Source organism: Chiloscyllium plagiosum, chromosome 21 (genome assembly GCF_004010195.1).
Source record: "Chiloscyllium plagiosum isolate BGI_BamShark_2017 chromosome 21, ASM401019v2, whole genome shotgun sequence".
NCBI classification, from domain to species: domain Eukaryota; kingdom Metazoa; phylum Chordata; class Chondrichthyes; order Orectolobiformes; family Hemiscylliidae; genus Chiloscyllium; species Chiloscyllium plagiosum.
In genome coordinates, this window is record NC_057730.1 from 48,882,532 (window position 1) to 48,899,029 (window position 16,498).

At 40.5% G+C, this 16,498-nt stretch overlaps 1 protein-coding gene across 4 annotated transcripts in view; it reads left to right on the plus strand.

Moving 5' to 3' along the window:
- The first annotated feature begins 439 nt into the window (after positions 1-439).
- Positions 440-16,498, plus strand: part of LOC122560846 (activating transcription factor 7-interacting protein 2-like) — an 84,740-nt gene continuing 68,681 nt past the window's right edge. The window contains exons 1-2 of one of the 4 annotated variants that reach the window (XM_043712002.1): positions 440-812; positions 927-1,214. The gene's annotated coding sequence lies outside the window, so the exon portion shown is untranslated. The remainder of the gene's footprint in view (positions 813-926; positions 1,215-16,498) is intronic. The other 3 variants (XM_043712005.1, XM_043712003.1, XM_043712004.1) reach the window with 3 other exon arrangements.

The window sequence follows — 16,498 nt, forward strand, 5'->3', positions numbered from 1 at the left end:
TTTTGACAACTGTTTTGTTCCCTCGAGCTTTGAACAATCAAGCAACTATTTGAAAAGTTATGAATCTTTTAAATTATTCCACTTTAAAATGTGATTTTGAACACAATAGAATTTCAAAAATTGAGGAATTATCCAAAAGGAAAAAACACATTAAAACTTGGAAATGGTGAAACTGATTCAACTTATTTTGCGTACCTGAAAATAGAATTCCAGTACAACCAAATTTTATTGAATTTTGTTGGTTTTTTTCTGCCTACATGAGTAAATACTTCAGGACTCCTAGTGAAACGTGCTGCAGAGTATATATGTTCTGCAAAAGGCCAAGTATGATAACATTAGTTTCGAACCTCCTATACAATACAGTTTGACACTGCTTACTCCCAGTCCCCTCCCCATTGACAGAAGTTTGCATAGGAGGCTGTTCAGTATAATTTGTACTGAAATACTGTTACGAATACCGATATGACTTTGATCGAGTCTCTTCGCCACCGCATAAAGGGAGAGGAGAAAAACAAGACCTAATCAGGTTCGGTGTTGTGTGTAAATCTAATTCACCTGGGACACCACTAACTCACCTGTTAACCCACTGATGCAGCAAAGTACGCGCTTTCCTCCCTGCTTTATCTGTTGTTCCGTGGCTATGCAAATAAAGAGGACGACGAGCAACCCGGACACAGGAATATACGTAAAAAAATATCTTCACACGTATAGAAACAGATGCACGACATGTATTTAAACTTCGATCACAACGGTCGTGAAAGAAGCCGGCACGTTCTTGAAAGGTGTGATTTTTTTTAGAAAACAAAGAAAAAGTAAGGAATTATTCTTTCACTCCCGCGACGCCCATCGTGTTGTATTAATAGTTAAAAGCCTCATATAACAGTACCTACAGGACGATTTTATTTCCTTATTTTTGCTCCTCTTAGTTCATCGATCTGACTTTTCCAGGAGCTAGGCAGACCTCGAGCTGGCGCGCTCCCGCTCGAAGCTGGAGGCCAGTAACCGTTCCGCGAGACGGGGAAGCCATTTGAATTTTCGAAACGCGTGCCGTTCCTAACGGTTTCCTGTTTTTTTTTTAAAAGCGCCCGTTTCCAAATTGGGAGGGGGGAGGGGGAATAGAAATAAAAACATGCCTTTGTGTAGCTGAACCCCGTCCCCTTATTTCCTCAACCTTTTTACTCTCTCTCGACGCATCAGTTTATTTTGTGCAGAAGGTAAGTATTTATCACGTGTTTCTTAAGAGGTGTGTCCACCCACATGTAACATCAATATATAATATAGTATGGAATTAAGCTTATTTTGGAAGGGGGCAAATTTTCAATACATTCACGAGTTAGAAACTTTGCATGTGTTGCATCGTAGTTTGCACTTTGGAAATAATGTATTTCTCTTGGAGACAATTAGGGCGTTCTTTAGAACTAAGTACTCCAGCGTTTATCTTTCCATCTTCCTCTCTATGTGATATTCAATTATTATAAAATATATAAATGATCACTGCGTAGCAAAAGCAGTATGCTTCCGATGCCAGGAGTTCTCTCCAGGTCACACATCATCATCTGCAGAGAAATAAACCACCTGTAATTAAATGTGAACTGTTTGAAAAGGTCATTGCAGATAATTTAAAAGTCATGAAAAAATTCCAGTCTAAAATTGCGAATGGGGTATTGGGAACACTCTATGGATTGACAACTGGAAAATGGACAACGGTGTGCTGTAAACCAAAACATCGTATGATTGAGTTTCCAGTGTTAGAGGAAACTTTGGTCTTTTCACTGGATACAAAAAATCGACTTCAGAAAACAGCATCCAGCAAAGTATTTTTTTCAGAGAGAAAGCTGAAGCCTTATTGTTTCAACAGTCAAACAAGCAGACCTGTGAAACCTTGATGAATCAGTGATGCATCTAGCAACAGCCTCTGGGCTAATGTAATGCGTGTTTCTTTGGTACACACCTAGATGGTGTGGTTAATTTGCTGGAGAAATTTTCTGCAAGTACGCAGTTTATAAGTGCCAGAATTTGGAGCCGAAAGCCTCAGTGTTTCTGTCTTTCTCACTCTTATCTTTCCGTGAAGCATTTTTGAAAAGTCCTGAATGTTCCATGCATCATGCTCCTGTTTCTCCTCTGTGTCTGAGGATGTCCATGTTGCTACAACCAACAGCAATGTGAAATCTCTTTCACAAGAATGGGGTTGAATACACAGGTGTAATTTTTAAAGATCTGACTTAGGAGCAGCTGCTTTGTTGTCCTGTATGGTGTTCTGACTTGCATACAAATTGGCTTTCGAACAGACTCAGGAACAGCACTCAATTGGCTGGAAAACTGGTTCAAGATATAGAGTGATGTGAACATCGTGGCCTTAATTAGCGCAATGATTGAGACTAGAATCCTAGAGTTGTACAGCACAGAAACAGACCCATTGATCCAACTCATCCATGCCAGCCAAATATCCTGAATTATTCCACTCTCATTTACCAGCATTTGGTCCATATCCCTCTAAACCCTTCCCATTCATGTACCCATCCAGGTGCCTTTTAAATATTGTAATTGTACTAGCCTCCACCACTTCCTCTGGCAGCTCATTCCATACATGCACCACTCTGTGTGAAAAAATTGCTCCTTCAGTCTCCTACCCTAGGAAAGAGACCTTGACTATTAAACCTATCCATGCCTCTCATCGTTTTATAAACATCTATAAAGTCATTCGTCAGCATCCGATGCTCCAGGGTAATCAACCTCTGCCTATTCAGCCTCTCTGTATAGATCAAACCCTGCAACCCTAGCAATATCCTTGTAAATCTTTTCTGAACCCTTTCAAGTTTCACAACATCTTTCCAACAGCAGGGAGACCAGACTGAACACAGTATTCCAAAAGTGCCTTAACCAATGTCCTGTACAGCTGCAACAGGACATCCCAACATCTATACTCTATGCACAGACCAATAAAGACAAGTGTACCAAACATCTTCACCACCCTGTCTACCTGCGACTCAACTTACAAGGAGCTATGAATCTGCACCCCAGTGTCTCTTTATTCAGCAACAATGCCCCTGAACTGTACCATTAAGTGAACAGATCCTGACCTGGCTACTATGAAACATTCTACTTCTCAACCTTTCCTCTCGCTTGATGTGTGGTGATCCTCTCATTTGAGAGAACGGCCGTAAGCTCTGAGCTCGGTAGCAGCAGCAGCAGCAAGCAAGCCCAGCATAGACTCATGGAAACACATTGAAGGCAAGTTTAGGTTCCAGGCAGCTTCTGCACCAACAAGATCCAAGTGCTAATTTATGGCTGCTGCACTGGAGGCAAAGTTTGGGTTCCCAGTGGCTTCTGCGTCCAGCACAGGTTCATGGAGGCGGAGATGAGTTTGTGCCCAGTACAAGACCTGGCTGCATTGACAAAATAGGCCTGAAGTGGACATATGGCAGTAGAGTTTAGGCCAGTGCAGGACCCGGTGATATCTGCATTTGTGAGAATTCAGTGTCAAGTGTGATGGAGGTGAGATGGCACTGAAGAATGGCGACTTTTGTTCCAGAAGTGGTGGCACAGCAAAGGGGATTCTTGTCTGGCTAACTGGCCCTTGGTGAAGCACTGAAGAAAGACTGTAAAGTTGAACACTTTTTTTTGTTTTTCTGCCTTTTATATTATGTTTTAATTTATTTTTCTGTGTTTTATTATTAGCAAGCCAATTTAGACAACAATATAGTAGCCTTGAGGCAGATTTGCTTCTGAGCAGGAAAACTGACAGAGCACAACATTGGTTATATCCATATATCCTGTATTTGTCAGGGAGACATTAAGGTGAACGAAACACTTTGTTTTTCTGTTGTCAGCTTCACCATGAAGTTTGGCATTGCCAAACTTAAAATTGGCAATCTAATTTAATTTACTAATTGGGCATGGTGTCAGTGTGCCTATCCTTTCAAAGTCAGCAGCATTCAACTCATTGTTACTCCAACCCTGAAGGCTAACACAGCTCCTGAAAATGAGCTCCACAACTCCCTGAACACCTCTAGAATGTCCCTTCTGAGGAGGAAGTTGTTACCCTCTGTGATTTTGATACCAGTGTTGGTTGTGACAGCCTCAGAAAGGAACACTTTATAACCTTAGTGTTGGGACCTGCAACGAAGATCTACTCTTGGAGTTCTACTGAAAAGTAGCAGTCCATAAAAGCACCTGTGGACTAATACTGGTGAAGCAAATTCATGAAGTAAGTATGGATAGTTTTGAGCACAGCAGCTAGCTCTTGACTCCTTTTTACATATCCTCCTGGCCCTGAACTTACTTGCCATCTTCAGCATGAAGTAGTGTTTAAAGTGTGGTTACAAATGAATTGGATCTATGGGGTCATGCACAGATGATTGATTTTTTGGTTGGTCCAAGTAGCTGGTTGTTCTGCTTTGCTCTGCTGTGAGTGACCATGCTATCAGTGACAACTAGAAGGTTCTTGTCAATCAAACATTGATTCTTGGGTAGCTGAACAGCTTGGGAATGTGAACAAAGATACAGGCGTCATCAGATTTGCACCAGCTCAGGAGCTCTTTTTGTTTTCCTTGCCTTAAGCCATTTTAAGTCAGAAGAAAGCACTTCATCTTCAGTTACTGTAAGCTGTAACTTTAATAAATCAAAACCTTTACCAGTGAACCAGCTACCCTGTGCCTCTTGCAACCAGTATCCAGGCTTGGGCAGACAAATGGCAAGTGAAATTCATGCCACAAATGCCAAGCAATGACCATTGAATTGAATTGAATTGATTGTCACATGTACTGCGGCACAGTGAAATGCTATGCCTTGTGAGCAATACAGGCAGATCACATAGTTAAGTAGCCTAGATCGTAAATAACAGGTAAACAGCAGCAAAAACAAAAACGGAGGTACAGGCGAATGTTAAGGGTTTGTAAGTCCATTCAGTATTCTAACAACAGTAGGGTAGAAACTTGTGTGTGTGTTTCAGAATTCTGTACGTTCTCCCCAGTGGTAGAGATTGTTGAAAAACATTGCCAGGTTGGGATGGATTTTTAAGAATGCTGGCGGCTTTTATTTGACATCGGGCTTGGTTGGTAGATTTTTATAGATGGGATGTTGGCCTTTGTGATTGTCTGGGCCGAATTCATCACTCTCCGTAACCGTCTTCGATCTTGAATGGTACAGTTGCCATACCAGACAGTGATACATCCAGACAGAATGCTCTCAATAACACTTCTATAAAAGTTGGCAAGGATATTCGCTGTCATGCCAAATATCCTCAGCTGCCTGAGGAAGAAGAGACATTGTTGGGCCTTTGTAATCAGTGCGTCCACGTGAAGAGTCCTAAAAAGCTTGTTGTGGATGACCACTCCCAGGAGCTTGACATTCCCCACTAGGTTCCACCTCTGTGCTGTTAATGTGTAAGGGGGAATGAGTAACATCCTGCTGAAAATCAATAATGAGTTCCTTGGTTTTGTGGGCATTGAGAGCCAGGTTGTTCTCAGTGCACTATTTTTCCAAGTCTTCCACCTCACGTCTGTAGTCTGTTTCATCGCCATCTGAGATTTGGCCGACCATGGTGGTGTCATCAGTGAACTTGTAAATGGAATTAGTCTGGTATTTGGCGACACAGTAATGAATATACATGTCTGTCTGAGTCTCTGGTTTGGATTGGTATTGGTCCTTGACTGTCTTAATGGCTCTGTGAAGATCATCCCTTATATTTGAGTGGGTCTTCTCGTTTGAAGGCCTTACGCCTGGTTTTTACAAGTTCTGTATGTCCTGATTCATCCAGGGTTTCCTGTTGGGGAACACCCAGATTGACTTCCTCAGTTTGTGGTCCTCCACACACTTGCTGATAAAGTCTGTGACGATGGTGGAATACTCCTCCAAGATACCTGCGGACTGTTTGAACCTGACCCAATCAGCCAATTCCAGACAGCACCGGAGTTGATCCTTTGCCTCCTCCGGCCAGTACTGGATCACTTGAGCTTTTGCCTGTAAGCCAGGAGAAGAAGCATGGCATTGTGGTCAGAGTTCCTGAAATGAGGGCGGGGGATGGAGCAGTAGGCATCCTTCGTGTGGACCATCTCCAACCAGAACAAATCTAATCATTCCTTGACATTACAGACACTCAGTTTCTGATTTGCAAACAGGTTATTGCCAAACAAGTACTGCTTGATAGTGCTTTGATGACCCCTTCCACCTTTTTACTGATTTTTGAGAGTAGAAAGATTGGGCAATAATTGAACAAATTGGACTTGTCTGTCTTTTTGCATACAGGAATCGCCTGGACAATCTTCCAAATTTCCTGTTGATGTTCGTGTTGTAGTTAAACTGGAAGAGTTTAATTAGGATACAGCATGTTCAAAAGGATAAGACTTAAGTACTATGGCCAATATGTTGTCAGATATATGTTACTGCATCCATTATCTTCAGTTGCTTCTTTATATCACCCATAGAGTGAATCAAATTGGCTCAAAACTGGTACTAATTTTGCTGGGGACTTTTATTTTCAAAATGAGGCTGTATAAATGGCAACGTGATGACCATTACTGACAGGGTGCTTTGGCCCCATCCTACTACCCAATCCATATAACTACAATCCAATGACCATGCAGACCCAAGACCTGCTCCCTCACCAGTCCTGCCCACCGCATAGTTGTCATCCCACTGGCCAAAAGAGGACTAAAGTCAAACCTAGAAGGTACACAAATGTATTGATAAGTACATTCCGTAGTTGTCACTTTCCAGAGGTAGTGAAAATTGTTGGGTGTATGTGTTCCATAATCTAATGAGCTCATTCATATGTGTCATTAAGAAGCGAGTATAAGCTGGTGCTGGAATGCTGTTCAAGATTAATGCTATAAATATAATCCAAATTGAAGAGACAAAAGGGTGAGAAATTGAAGACAGTGCGGTTGGCAGTGGAACTATCACTGGGAGTTGAAAGCACTGGTGACATAGAAACTGTAGCATGGCAGTCAAACTATTGGTTCCAGTGTGGAGGAGAAGTATGGTATTTGGCTAAAATGTATTTATAATGGTAATGTTACAGTGGTAGATAACTGTGATTCTAGATTAATTAATTGATTAATCAGTGCCTCTCCTGTAGCAGATGTCACTGTGCTCCGTAAGAAGAAAAAATAACTGGAAAATCTGACAGAAGGCATTTACAAATTCAAACATTAGACTAGCCGCAGTTCTGGAATAAATAGTGGCAGCATCTATTGTGAACTGAATGACTACAATTTTCTTAAGGTTAGACCTCATTAGAAACCAAATGTAAATGTTGCTACTGGTCTGGCTGTTGGCCTATGGTACTCCTTACTCCAGAAACAAATGGGTTAAAAGTGATAGAATTGGGTAATCCATTACAATGGCGAGTTTTGATTTAATCTTTATTGAGCTGGTGTATTTCACATAGGCTAACATATAGAAAACTACATCTCATGATTGAAGCATGTGAAAATTATAAGATGGTGACAGCAAATGTGTAATAAAAGGTAGTCACAGCAAATTGGTACCAAAGTTAATAGAAGCAGTGATAGTTGTAAGAAATTATTTTCATAACTGTTGTCATGGAGAAATGTAGAGAATCACCAGGAGACGTGGAGAGTTTTTCAAGGAGTAGGTCTTTTATTTGCAAACAAAACACCGTTACACTCAAAGCAAATTCTTGAATGCCCCCAAACCTCAGGGTCCGTGGTTCTTCATACCTTTTGTTATCATGTTTTTGTTAGCTTATCAGCATATCTAACTGTGTTAATCAGAATTCCCTCACTCCAGCTATACAATAAACCAATTATGTTAGTTCCCATTTTCTCTCCAGTTCTGCCACTATGGTTTTTTCTACACTCTACTTAATATTATTCTAATGTCACGATAATATACTTTGCTGTCACCTCTGCAACAATGGTCTTTCATCCCAGATGCTACTTAATATTATTTTAATGTCATGATTAGATATTTTACTGTCAAGGGTCTCAAGCAGGCTGACTCTACTAACTATTAATTAAATATTTAATGTCATGTCCTAAATATTTATTGTCACAACCTGTCCCAACCTGCCATGATGATATTTAGCAGACAAGACTGACTTTACTAACTGTTGTTATCTCAACCTGCCATAGTGACCTTTCAGCCCCAACTTTACTCTGCCAGTTGGTGTAGGAGCATTCCACTACTCTTATCCCATCCTGTCACAGTGACCTTTTGACGAGTGTAGCATTCCACAGACCCCTTGCAACAGATCGCCAGTGGTCTTCATGCTTTAACCCTTCCCATGCTTTCATGCTGTTTATTTTCCATACTGTCATCCATGATCTACTCGAGTTCACATCTAGCAACCAAGATTGAAGGCTATAATCTGTAATGAAGCTCAGAAATCAGATAGAAGAATTCTCGGTTTCTCATAGTTGTTCTCTTTTTGTTTTAAATGGCTGTGATATGTCCGATTGGCAATTTACAAGAAGGCCAGTACAGTTGTGATTTGACAAAAACGATCCAGAATGAAACCCAAAATGCTTTAAAATAAGTGAGGCGTTAGCGATATATTGAACTTATGCACAGTCCTGGTCAATTCTAACATTTTGTTTACTTCGAAAACTGCATAAAAACAGAAATAAGAACAGAAAAGAGAATATCATAACAAAATAAGTTGTATACTGCAATACAGATCATTTATACACTGGCAATTAAGAAGAATATATCTGCAAGTAAGGGTCAAAAACAAAAATCAAATATTTGCATTCCAGTGACATTCAAGGATTTCACTTATTCAAAGACTGGATCTTCGCTTCAGAGGTCAACAGCGATTTAGGAGCAGACTGTCAAACACCACATTGATTTGGAAAATGAAGGATTGAGAAGAATAAAATCTTCTGATATTTTTAGTGGTGATAGCAAAGGTCTGACCAAATTTTCTAATGTTAGAAGATGATCTTAAAGAGCATGTCAATTTCAGGATGTCCCTGCATAAGCTTGTCATGTTCCTAACCGTGTGGTGAAACAATCTACTAATGCATTGGCAGATGTTGATGCAAAGGTACCGAATGTGAAGTCACCAAAGCAACCAACTGAAAGGCCTGTGGAACAGGTACACCTATGAATTTTTTTTTGAAATGCATTTTTTAAATCACTTGTCACAGGCCAAGTGTCTTCAGATGCTTGACTCTTTTAAAAATAATTTTCGCGATCAAGGGACTTAGTAAAGAAAAAGTCTCAATTTTCAAATGTGGATTATTTTGTTTCACTCACCAATGTCCCATATTTTGTGATATACGAACTATACTGTAAGAGACATTGACCTAAAATGTTTAAGAAATGCCTTGCGTAATTAACCATGTAGGCTGGATTAGCCATGCTTAATGCAAGATTATGGGGATAGGATGGGGAGTAGGTCTAGGTGGGAGGGTTGGTGCCTACGCAATGGCCAAATGACCTCTATCTGCACTATAGGGATTCTAATTGGTCAATTTTATGCATTATGTGGACCCCATCAGAAAATCTGAAGCCTTTACCTCCACTAAATAACATACCCAAAGTGGAAAGGGCAACATGTGCTATATTGCTTAAGACTGACACATGCCAGTGGAAGTACCATTCCTTTTATATATCTTGCAAATTTAAATAACACAATATGGTACAGTACACTCATCAGATAACACCTTCCAAGAGATCTGACATGTACTCCATTAGCATTATCTGTTTTAACTTTCAGTACAGATCCTCTGGATTAACTTGAAATTTTACATTGGTTCAGCAGGATGTTCTATCACTTGGGCTCCCTGCATACACAGATCCATGTATTAGTACAATCCACGAGGTAACAAACATATCAATTCCAATAACAAAACTTCCAGACCAAAACAGTAAGTCTAACCATGACATTCACATTCTAGATAATCTCTATATATGAACATATAAACAAGGAACAAGAAAAGGCCTCTTGGCCCTTCAAGTTATTACGACACAAGGTAAACCCCTCTGCTAATTTAAACCCTACACACAGAGAAGCTCATCTTGCACCAAATCTGTTAAATTTCAAGAGGCAAAGAACTGTCCCAGATTTCACTAAGTCCAACATAGAACATTAAAACCACAACTATTTACACCTCCTTTCTCTTAAACCTGTCTTTTACCTCCCACTCGACAACACTGATCCAATAAATTCCATCTTAAATTTACAGCAAATCAATTTCAAACCCAATTGTTGTCTTTGGATGTCGAACTATAGATTTCTCTAGGTGAGCTTCGATCTTCTGCACAAATTTAATATGGACAGGTACCTTTCAGAGAGCTGATCTGCTGGCAGTCTTTACTTTTGGGTGCTCTTTGCTGTTCTCCCCTAGCTGTTCAAAATGTCCAATTTTAAACCCCAAAACACCAGATCACTTCTTTGTTTTGATGTCATCCCAAACAGTAAAATTCAAATTTGAATCGATTTTGGTATCTGGAGCATAATTTAAATTGGCTGAATTTGAATTAGTTTTTGTTCCATGACAACGCAACTCCAGCTAATTGTTTCAACCCAATGTTACATTTTTAAACTGTTTAGCACACTCTCTGTGCTTTCAGTCAGTCCTTACCAGCTTCCTCTCTCTTAAAGGTACAGTACACCTACATCTTTATAACACCTCCCTCCTTGAGAAAAAAAGAACCATCAAAATGAAAAGATGGCTTCATTTTCTTTTCTATTCCTTAACTGCATTGCCATGACCTACATATAACTTTAATCTAAATTTGTCTTAACCTCTTCCCATGTAAAACATTGGATAGATATCAATTTCATCTGAACTTTATCAGTTAAATCTGCGATAACGCATCTGCGATTACATTCTTACGACCCGCATCATGTACGACTTGTAAATTAAAATTCTGTAACATAAGACTCCAATGAAATACTTTCATATTATTCTCTTTAAAGCTTTCCAAGAATGTAAGCAGATTGTGGTCAGTGTACACAACAGTCTCCAACACATTGTTCGTAGCATACACATTAAAATGCTGTAAGGCCAGTACCAAACTCGATAGTTCTTTTTCGATTGTGGAGTATTTCCTCTGGTAGGTGTTGAGTTTCTTCGAAAAGTAACCAACTGGCAGTTCAATCCCATCATTATCTTGTTGCAGCAGTGCTGCTCCAACTCCTATGTCATTAGCATCAATAGCAGCTCTGAAAGGTTTTGAAAAGTTTGGGGTGGCTAAAATTGGTGTGGTGGGTAATATTGTTTTTAAATGTCGAATGCCTCCTGACATGGTTCTGTTCACCAAAACTTTGTGTTCTTCTTCAGCAAATCTGTTAATGGTGCCACTACACTGCTGAAGTTTGGAACAAAATTCCAATAGAATCCGCTTAGTCCTAAGCATCAAAGCACCTCTTTCTTCGAGGTTAGTTGTGGAAATTTCTCGATGGCCTTCGTCTTTGCGTTCTATGGGGTAATCCTTCCATGACCGATGTTATGCCCCAAGAACATCATCTCTGCTTTCACGAACTCAGTTTTGTTTAAGTTTATTACCAATTTTCCTGCTCGTAGTCATTCAAAGAGCTCTCCAACTGTACCATACGACCTTTCCAGGATTTACTAAAGATCACTACATTTGTTAACCCCAGCCACAACTCTGTTCAAGAGTCTTTGGAATGTGACAAGTGCATTCTTCATTCCAAAGGGCATCATTTTGAATTGATGTAGCCCATTTAGGGTTGCAAACGCAGAAATTTCTTTCACTGTCTCTGATAAAGGTACTTGCCAGTAACCACACAGTAAGTCCAACTTGGTGATGAAACTGGCTTGTCCAACTTTCTCGATACAGTCCTCCAATCTCTGTATTGAATATTAGTCTGATTTTGTAACGGCATTGACCTTCCGATAATCCACGCAAAATCGTTGAGTCCCACCTGGTTTGGGAACTGGCAGCATCGGCGAACTCTGCTCGCTCTGCCTCAGTCCAACGATATCCTTGTTGAGCATGGCCTCCATCTCCTTCTGGATCTGTCTGGCTTTGAAAGGATTAAGCCGATAGCGGTGTTGTTTTATGGAACAGTACTCCCTGCATCTACTTGACATACAATGGCATTAGTCCTCCCATCTGATTCCTACATATGTCCTCTTACTGCAGTAACAAACCTTTCAACTGTTTTCTATGCTCCTGAGAAAGATAGTTGACTAACCTATCCCACTCCTCAAGAACTTCTTCATTTTTTAACATATTTTGAGGCACATCAAAATCCACAACATCTGGATTGGTTTCCTCACTCTGCAGGGTAGTAACTAACACCTGTTTCTCCAGTTCTTTCTCTTTTCTAGTTCTCTGGAAGGGATCTACACACACAATTATAATCCACGTGAAAGGATCTTCGAATGCGGGCATTGGCAACAAAGGTGCCGGTTTATTACTGCCTGTGGCGTATCTACCATTTAGCATGACATGTATGGCAAAAGTTAACCACATCCTCTTGCATTCCAGGCCAATAAAATGTGTTTGTACCTTAGCCTGAGTCTTTCGTACACCCAAGTGGCCACCTACAGTAGTTCATGTGCTACCTGTAACACTTCTTGTCTATATGCTAGCGGCAACACAATCTGGTGCACTTCAGCCCATTTCTCCTCTGCACTAACCTGCCGTGGTCTGCATTTCCATCTTAGGATTCTTTCAAATAATAACCCTCAGGAATATACTCTGCCTCCTTTTCAGCGTATGCATCCACATATATATCTTTTATCATCTTGTCTTTCTGTTACAAGTCCATTAGCCTTTCAGGACTAAACACTTCTGTGTGACCCTCTGCCTGTTCAGGTTTTACAGCACCATTCGTCGAACAGCGTGTCCGCTAACTGAACCTCAACTCCTTCATCTTTCTCTTTAGTTTTTGCTTTGTGCTGTGACTTATGATACTGGGAACTTGTTACTACACAGTCTGCGAAAATACCAGGATATTTTTCTTTTAATTCCTCAGTTTCTTGATTTTCCTTGGGCTTCTCCACAACAATGGGTGTCATTCCCACCCTGGACTCTGCTAAATCACTCCCAAGAACAAACTAGGTTCCTTGAACTGATACTGTTAATCGCTCCCACTATTACTTCCCCAGTCTTGAGTTGGCACTCCAACCTGATCTTAAATAGGGGAATGCTAACATTCTGTCCACCTATCCCACAAATTACTACGCTCTCGGGTAACAGATCAGAAAAAGTACAAATTCGCTCATCTCTCGCTATTAGAGACTGTTTAAATCCTGTATCTCTCAAAATTAAAACTTCTTCCCCATCTCCCGCTGTTCTTTCTGAGTAAACTTTATCCACAGTGGGATTCTTTATAGAGATCAGGCATTAACTCCATATCCAGACCTTGCCTAGGCTGTGCACTCTCCTGCAGCTCCTTGGCTGTTCTTGGGGTTTCCTTTACTTTCAATGATACCATTGGCTTAGCTTTTTTAAATCACATCTTCTCCGACAGTGCTTTTTTTTTTGACGACCAACAATGTGACTTTACGTATCCCATTTTACCAAAGTGGAAACGCCTGAGGACTTTCACCTCCTTTCCACCCTTTTGAGCATCTTTTTTAACCTGGGGTAAACACTTACCAGTGTTCTCTAATCTTTGTTTCATAGGTTAGGATCTCCCCTTCTCCTTTTCTCCCAACTTCCATCCTCAACAGGACAGAATTCTGTTCGGAAGCCTGTCTTATGCACCAGCATGTCTTCATCTGCTAATTCTGCTGCCCTTCTCACTTTCTGAACTTTCTGATCCTCCATGTGAATTCTTACCATCTCTGGAAGCAAGTTTTTAAACTCTTCCAGCAGAATAATCTCTCTTAGAGCCTCATAGGTCTTATCTATCTTTGAGGCCCACACCCATCTATCAAAATGGCTGTTTAATTCTTTCAACCTCAACATAATTCTGACCTGGTTCTTTGTTTTTGAACCACTGTTTATATGCTTCTGGTACCAATTCATAAGTATTTAAAATAGCTTGTTTGACCTTTTCATAATCTCTTGGCCGCTCCTCTGACAGGGCAGCAAATACCTCACTCACTCTGCCTACAAGGACTGCAGATGCTGGAAACCAGATTCTAGACTAGTGTGGTGCTGGGAAAGCACAGCAGTTCAGGCAGCATCCGAGGAGCAGGAAAATCGATGTTTCGGGCAAAAGCCCTTCGTCAGAAATAGAGGCAGAGTACCTGCAGGGTGGAGAGATAAATGAGAGGGGGGTGGGGAGAAAGTAGCATAGAGTACAATAGGTGGGGATGCAGGTGATAGATCCACTCCACCCTCCTCTCTGACCTATCACCTTCATCCCCACCCCCACTCACACATTGTACTCTTTGCTACTTTCTCCCCACCCCCACCCTCCTCTCATTTATCTCTCCACCCTGCAGGCACTCTGCCTCTATTCCTGATGAAGGGCTTTTGCCCAAAACGTTGATTTTCCTGCTCCTCGGATGCTGCCTGAACTGCTTGCTTTTCTAGCACCACTCAAATCTAGCTCTGCCTAACAGTTTAGTCTGAACTCGCATTACCCATAAATCCTCGAACCACCCCATCTACCTCGCCAATTTTTCAAATAAAATAAAGAAGGCTTCGACATCTTTCTCATCAAAATGTGGCAGAGTTTTGACATATTTGTATATATCTCTACCTTCTCTTTTAATCTCCATCCTGTTAATTTGACTTTGCTGACTAAGTCACAACTTCTCCAGTTCAAATTCTCTCTCTGTTTGCGCAGCTAAGAACCTTCTCTTTTCTGTCTCTCGCTCTTTCACTCTCTCTCTCTTCTCCTCCCCCCACCCCCCACCCCGCTTCTAACTCCAATTTCCTTAATTGTAATTTTCGTTTATCTAACCCTACTATAATTGTCTGCTTCTCTGACACCTCTAAGTGTTTTAGTAATTCCCTTACAATTTCAGCTTACTGTTGTCTTTGGTTAAACCCAATTAGAGTCGTAGAGATGTACAGCTTCTAACCTCTGCTAATTCTGAGAGTATGGTCTTTTCTTTATAAACTTTGTTGGCAAATTTGGGAATCATCTTCAAATCCCACAACCTCTTTTTAGCAATTTCTTTCACGTTTAATTTAACTAACCGCAAGTAAACAAATTATCTCACGTATAATTTATTTAAAGATTAGGACAATAACCAGCAAGTGTTTAAATCTACTGGGCTTTTTGTACCTCAAATCTATTCAAATCTGTCCAAATCTAAGACTGGTCGGTTTAAACCAATCCAAATCACTAATCCGAGACCCAAACTGTTCAAATCCTGGCGACGAGCCCCCAAACTGTTATGACACAGGGTAAACTCCTCTGCTAATTTAAACCCGACAGAGAAGCTCACTACGTGCTGTAATCCGTTAAATTTTAAGAGGCAAAGAACTATTCCAGATTTCACTAATTAAAGTAAAAATTAACAATTTTATTCTTTAAGTCCAACAGAAATCATTAAAACCACAACCATTTACAACTCCTTTCTCTTAAACTTATCTTTTACCTCCCACTCTACTGGTCTGATAAATTCTCTTAAATTTACGGCAAATCAATTTCAGACCCAACTGTCATCTTGTCGTACTTTTGCTGTAGATTTCTCTAGGTCCGCTTCGGTCTTCTGCAGCACAAATTTTAACATGGACAGGTACCTTTTCAGAGAGCTGTTCGGCTGGCAGTCTTTACTTGTGGAATGCTGTTTGCTGTTCTCCCCCCTAACTGTCCAAAATGTATGTCTGATTTTTTTATACCCCAAAGCATCAGATCATTTCATTGTTTTGATGTTATCCCAAGCAGTAAAATTCAAATTTGATTGGATTTTGGTATCTTGGGCATAATTAAAACTGGCCAAATTGGAATTTGTTTTTGTTCCATGGCAAAGCAACTCCAGCTGTTGGGTTTCAACCAAATGTTACATTTTTTAATTGTTCAGAACATTATGTGCTTTCAGTCGGTCCTTACCAGCTTCCTCTCTCTCTTTACAGTACAGTACACCTACACCTTCATAACAAAGTCTACTCCACTGTTCAATAGGATCATGGTTGATCTGTTTTAAATGTCAACTTTGCTGCTACCTCTGCTAATCTATATGTACCACTGAATTTTAAACTTTAGAACACCATCTTTAGTAGGTACTGCTTTCTCAGATTTTCATTTGGAATATCTGTTAGGCAATATATATTCTAACAGCATGTCATAGAGATGTACAGCATGGAAACGGACCCTTCGGTCCAACCCAAATGCTGACCAGATATCCCAACTCAATCTAGTCCCACCTGCCAGCACCCGGCCCATATCCTTCCAAACCCTTCCTATTCATATACCCACCCAAATGCCTCTTAAATGTTGCAATTGTACCAGCCTCCACCATTTCCTCTGGCAGCTCATTCCATACACGTACCACCCTCTGCATGAAAAAGTTGCCCCTTAGGTCTCTTTTATATCTTTCCCCTCTCACCCTAAACCTATGCCCTCTAGTTCTGGACTCCCCGACCCCAGGGAAAAGACTTTGTCTATTTATCCTATCCATGCCCCTCATAATTTTGTAAACCTCTATAA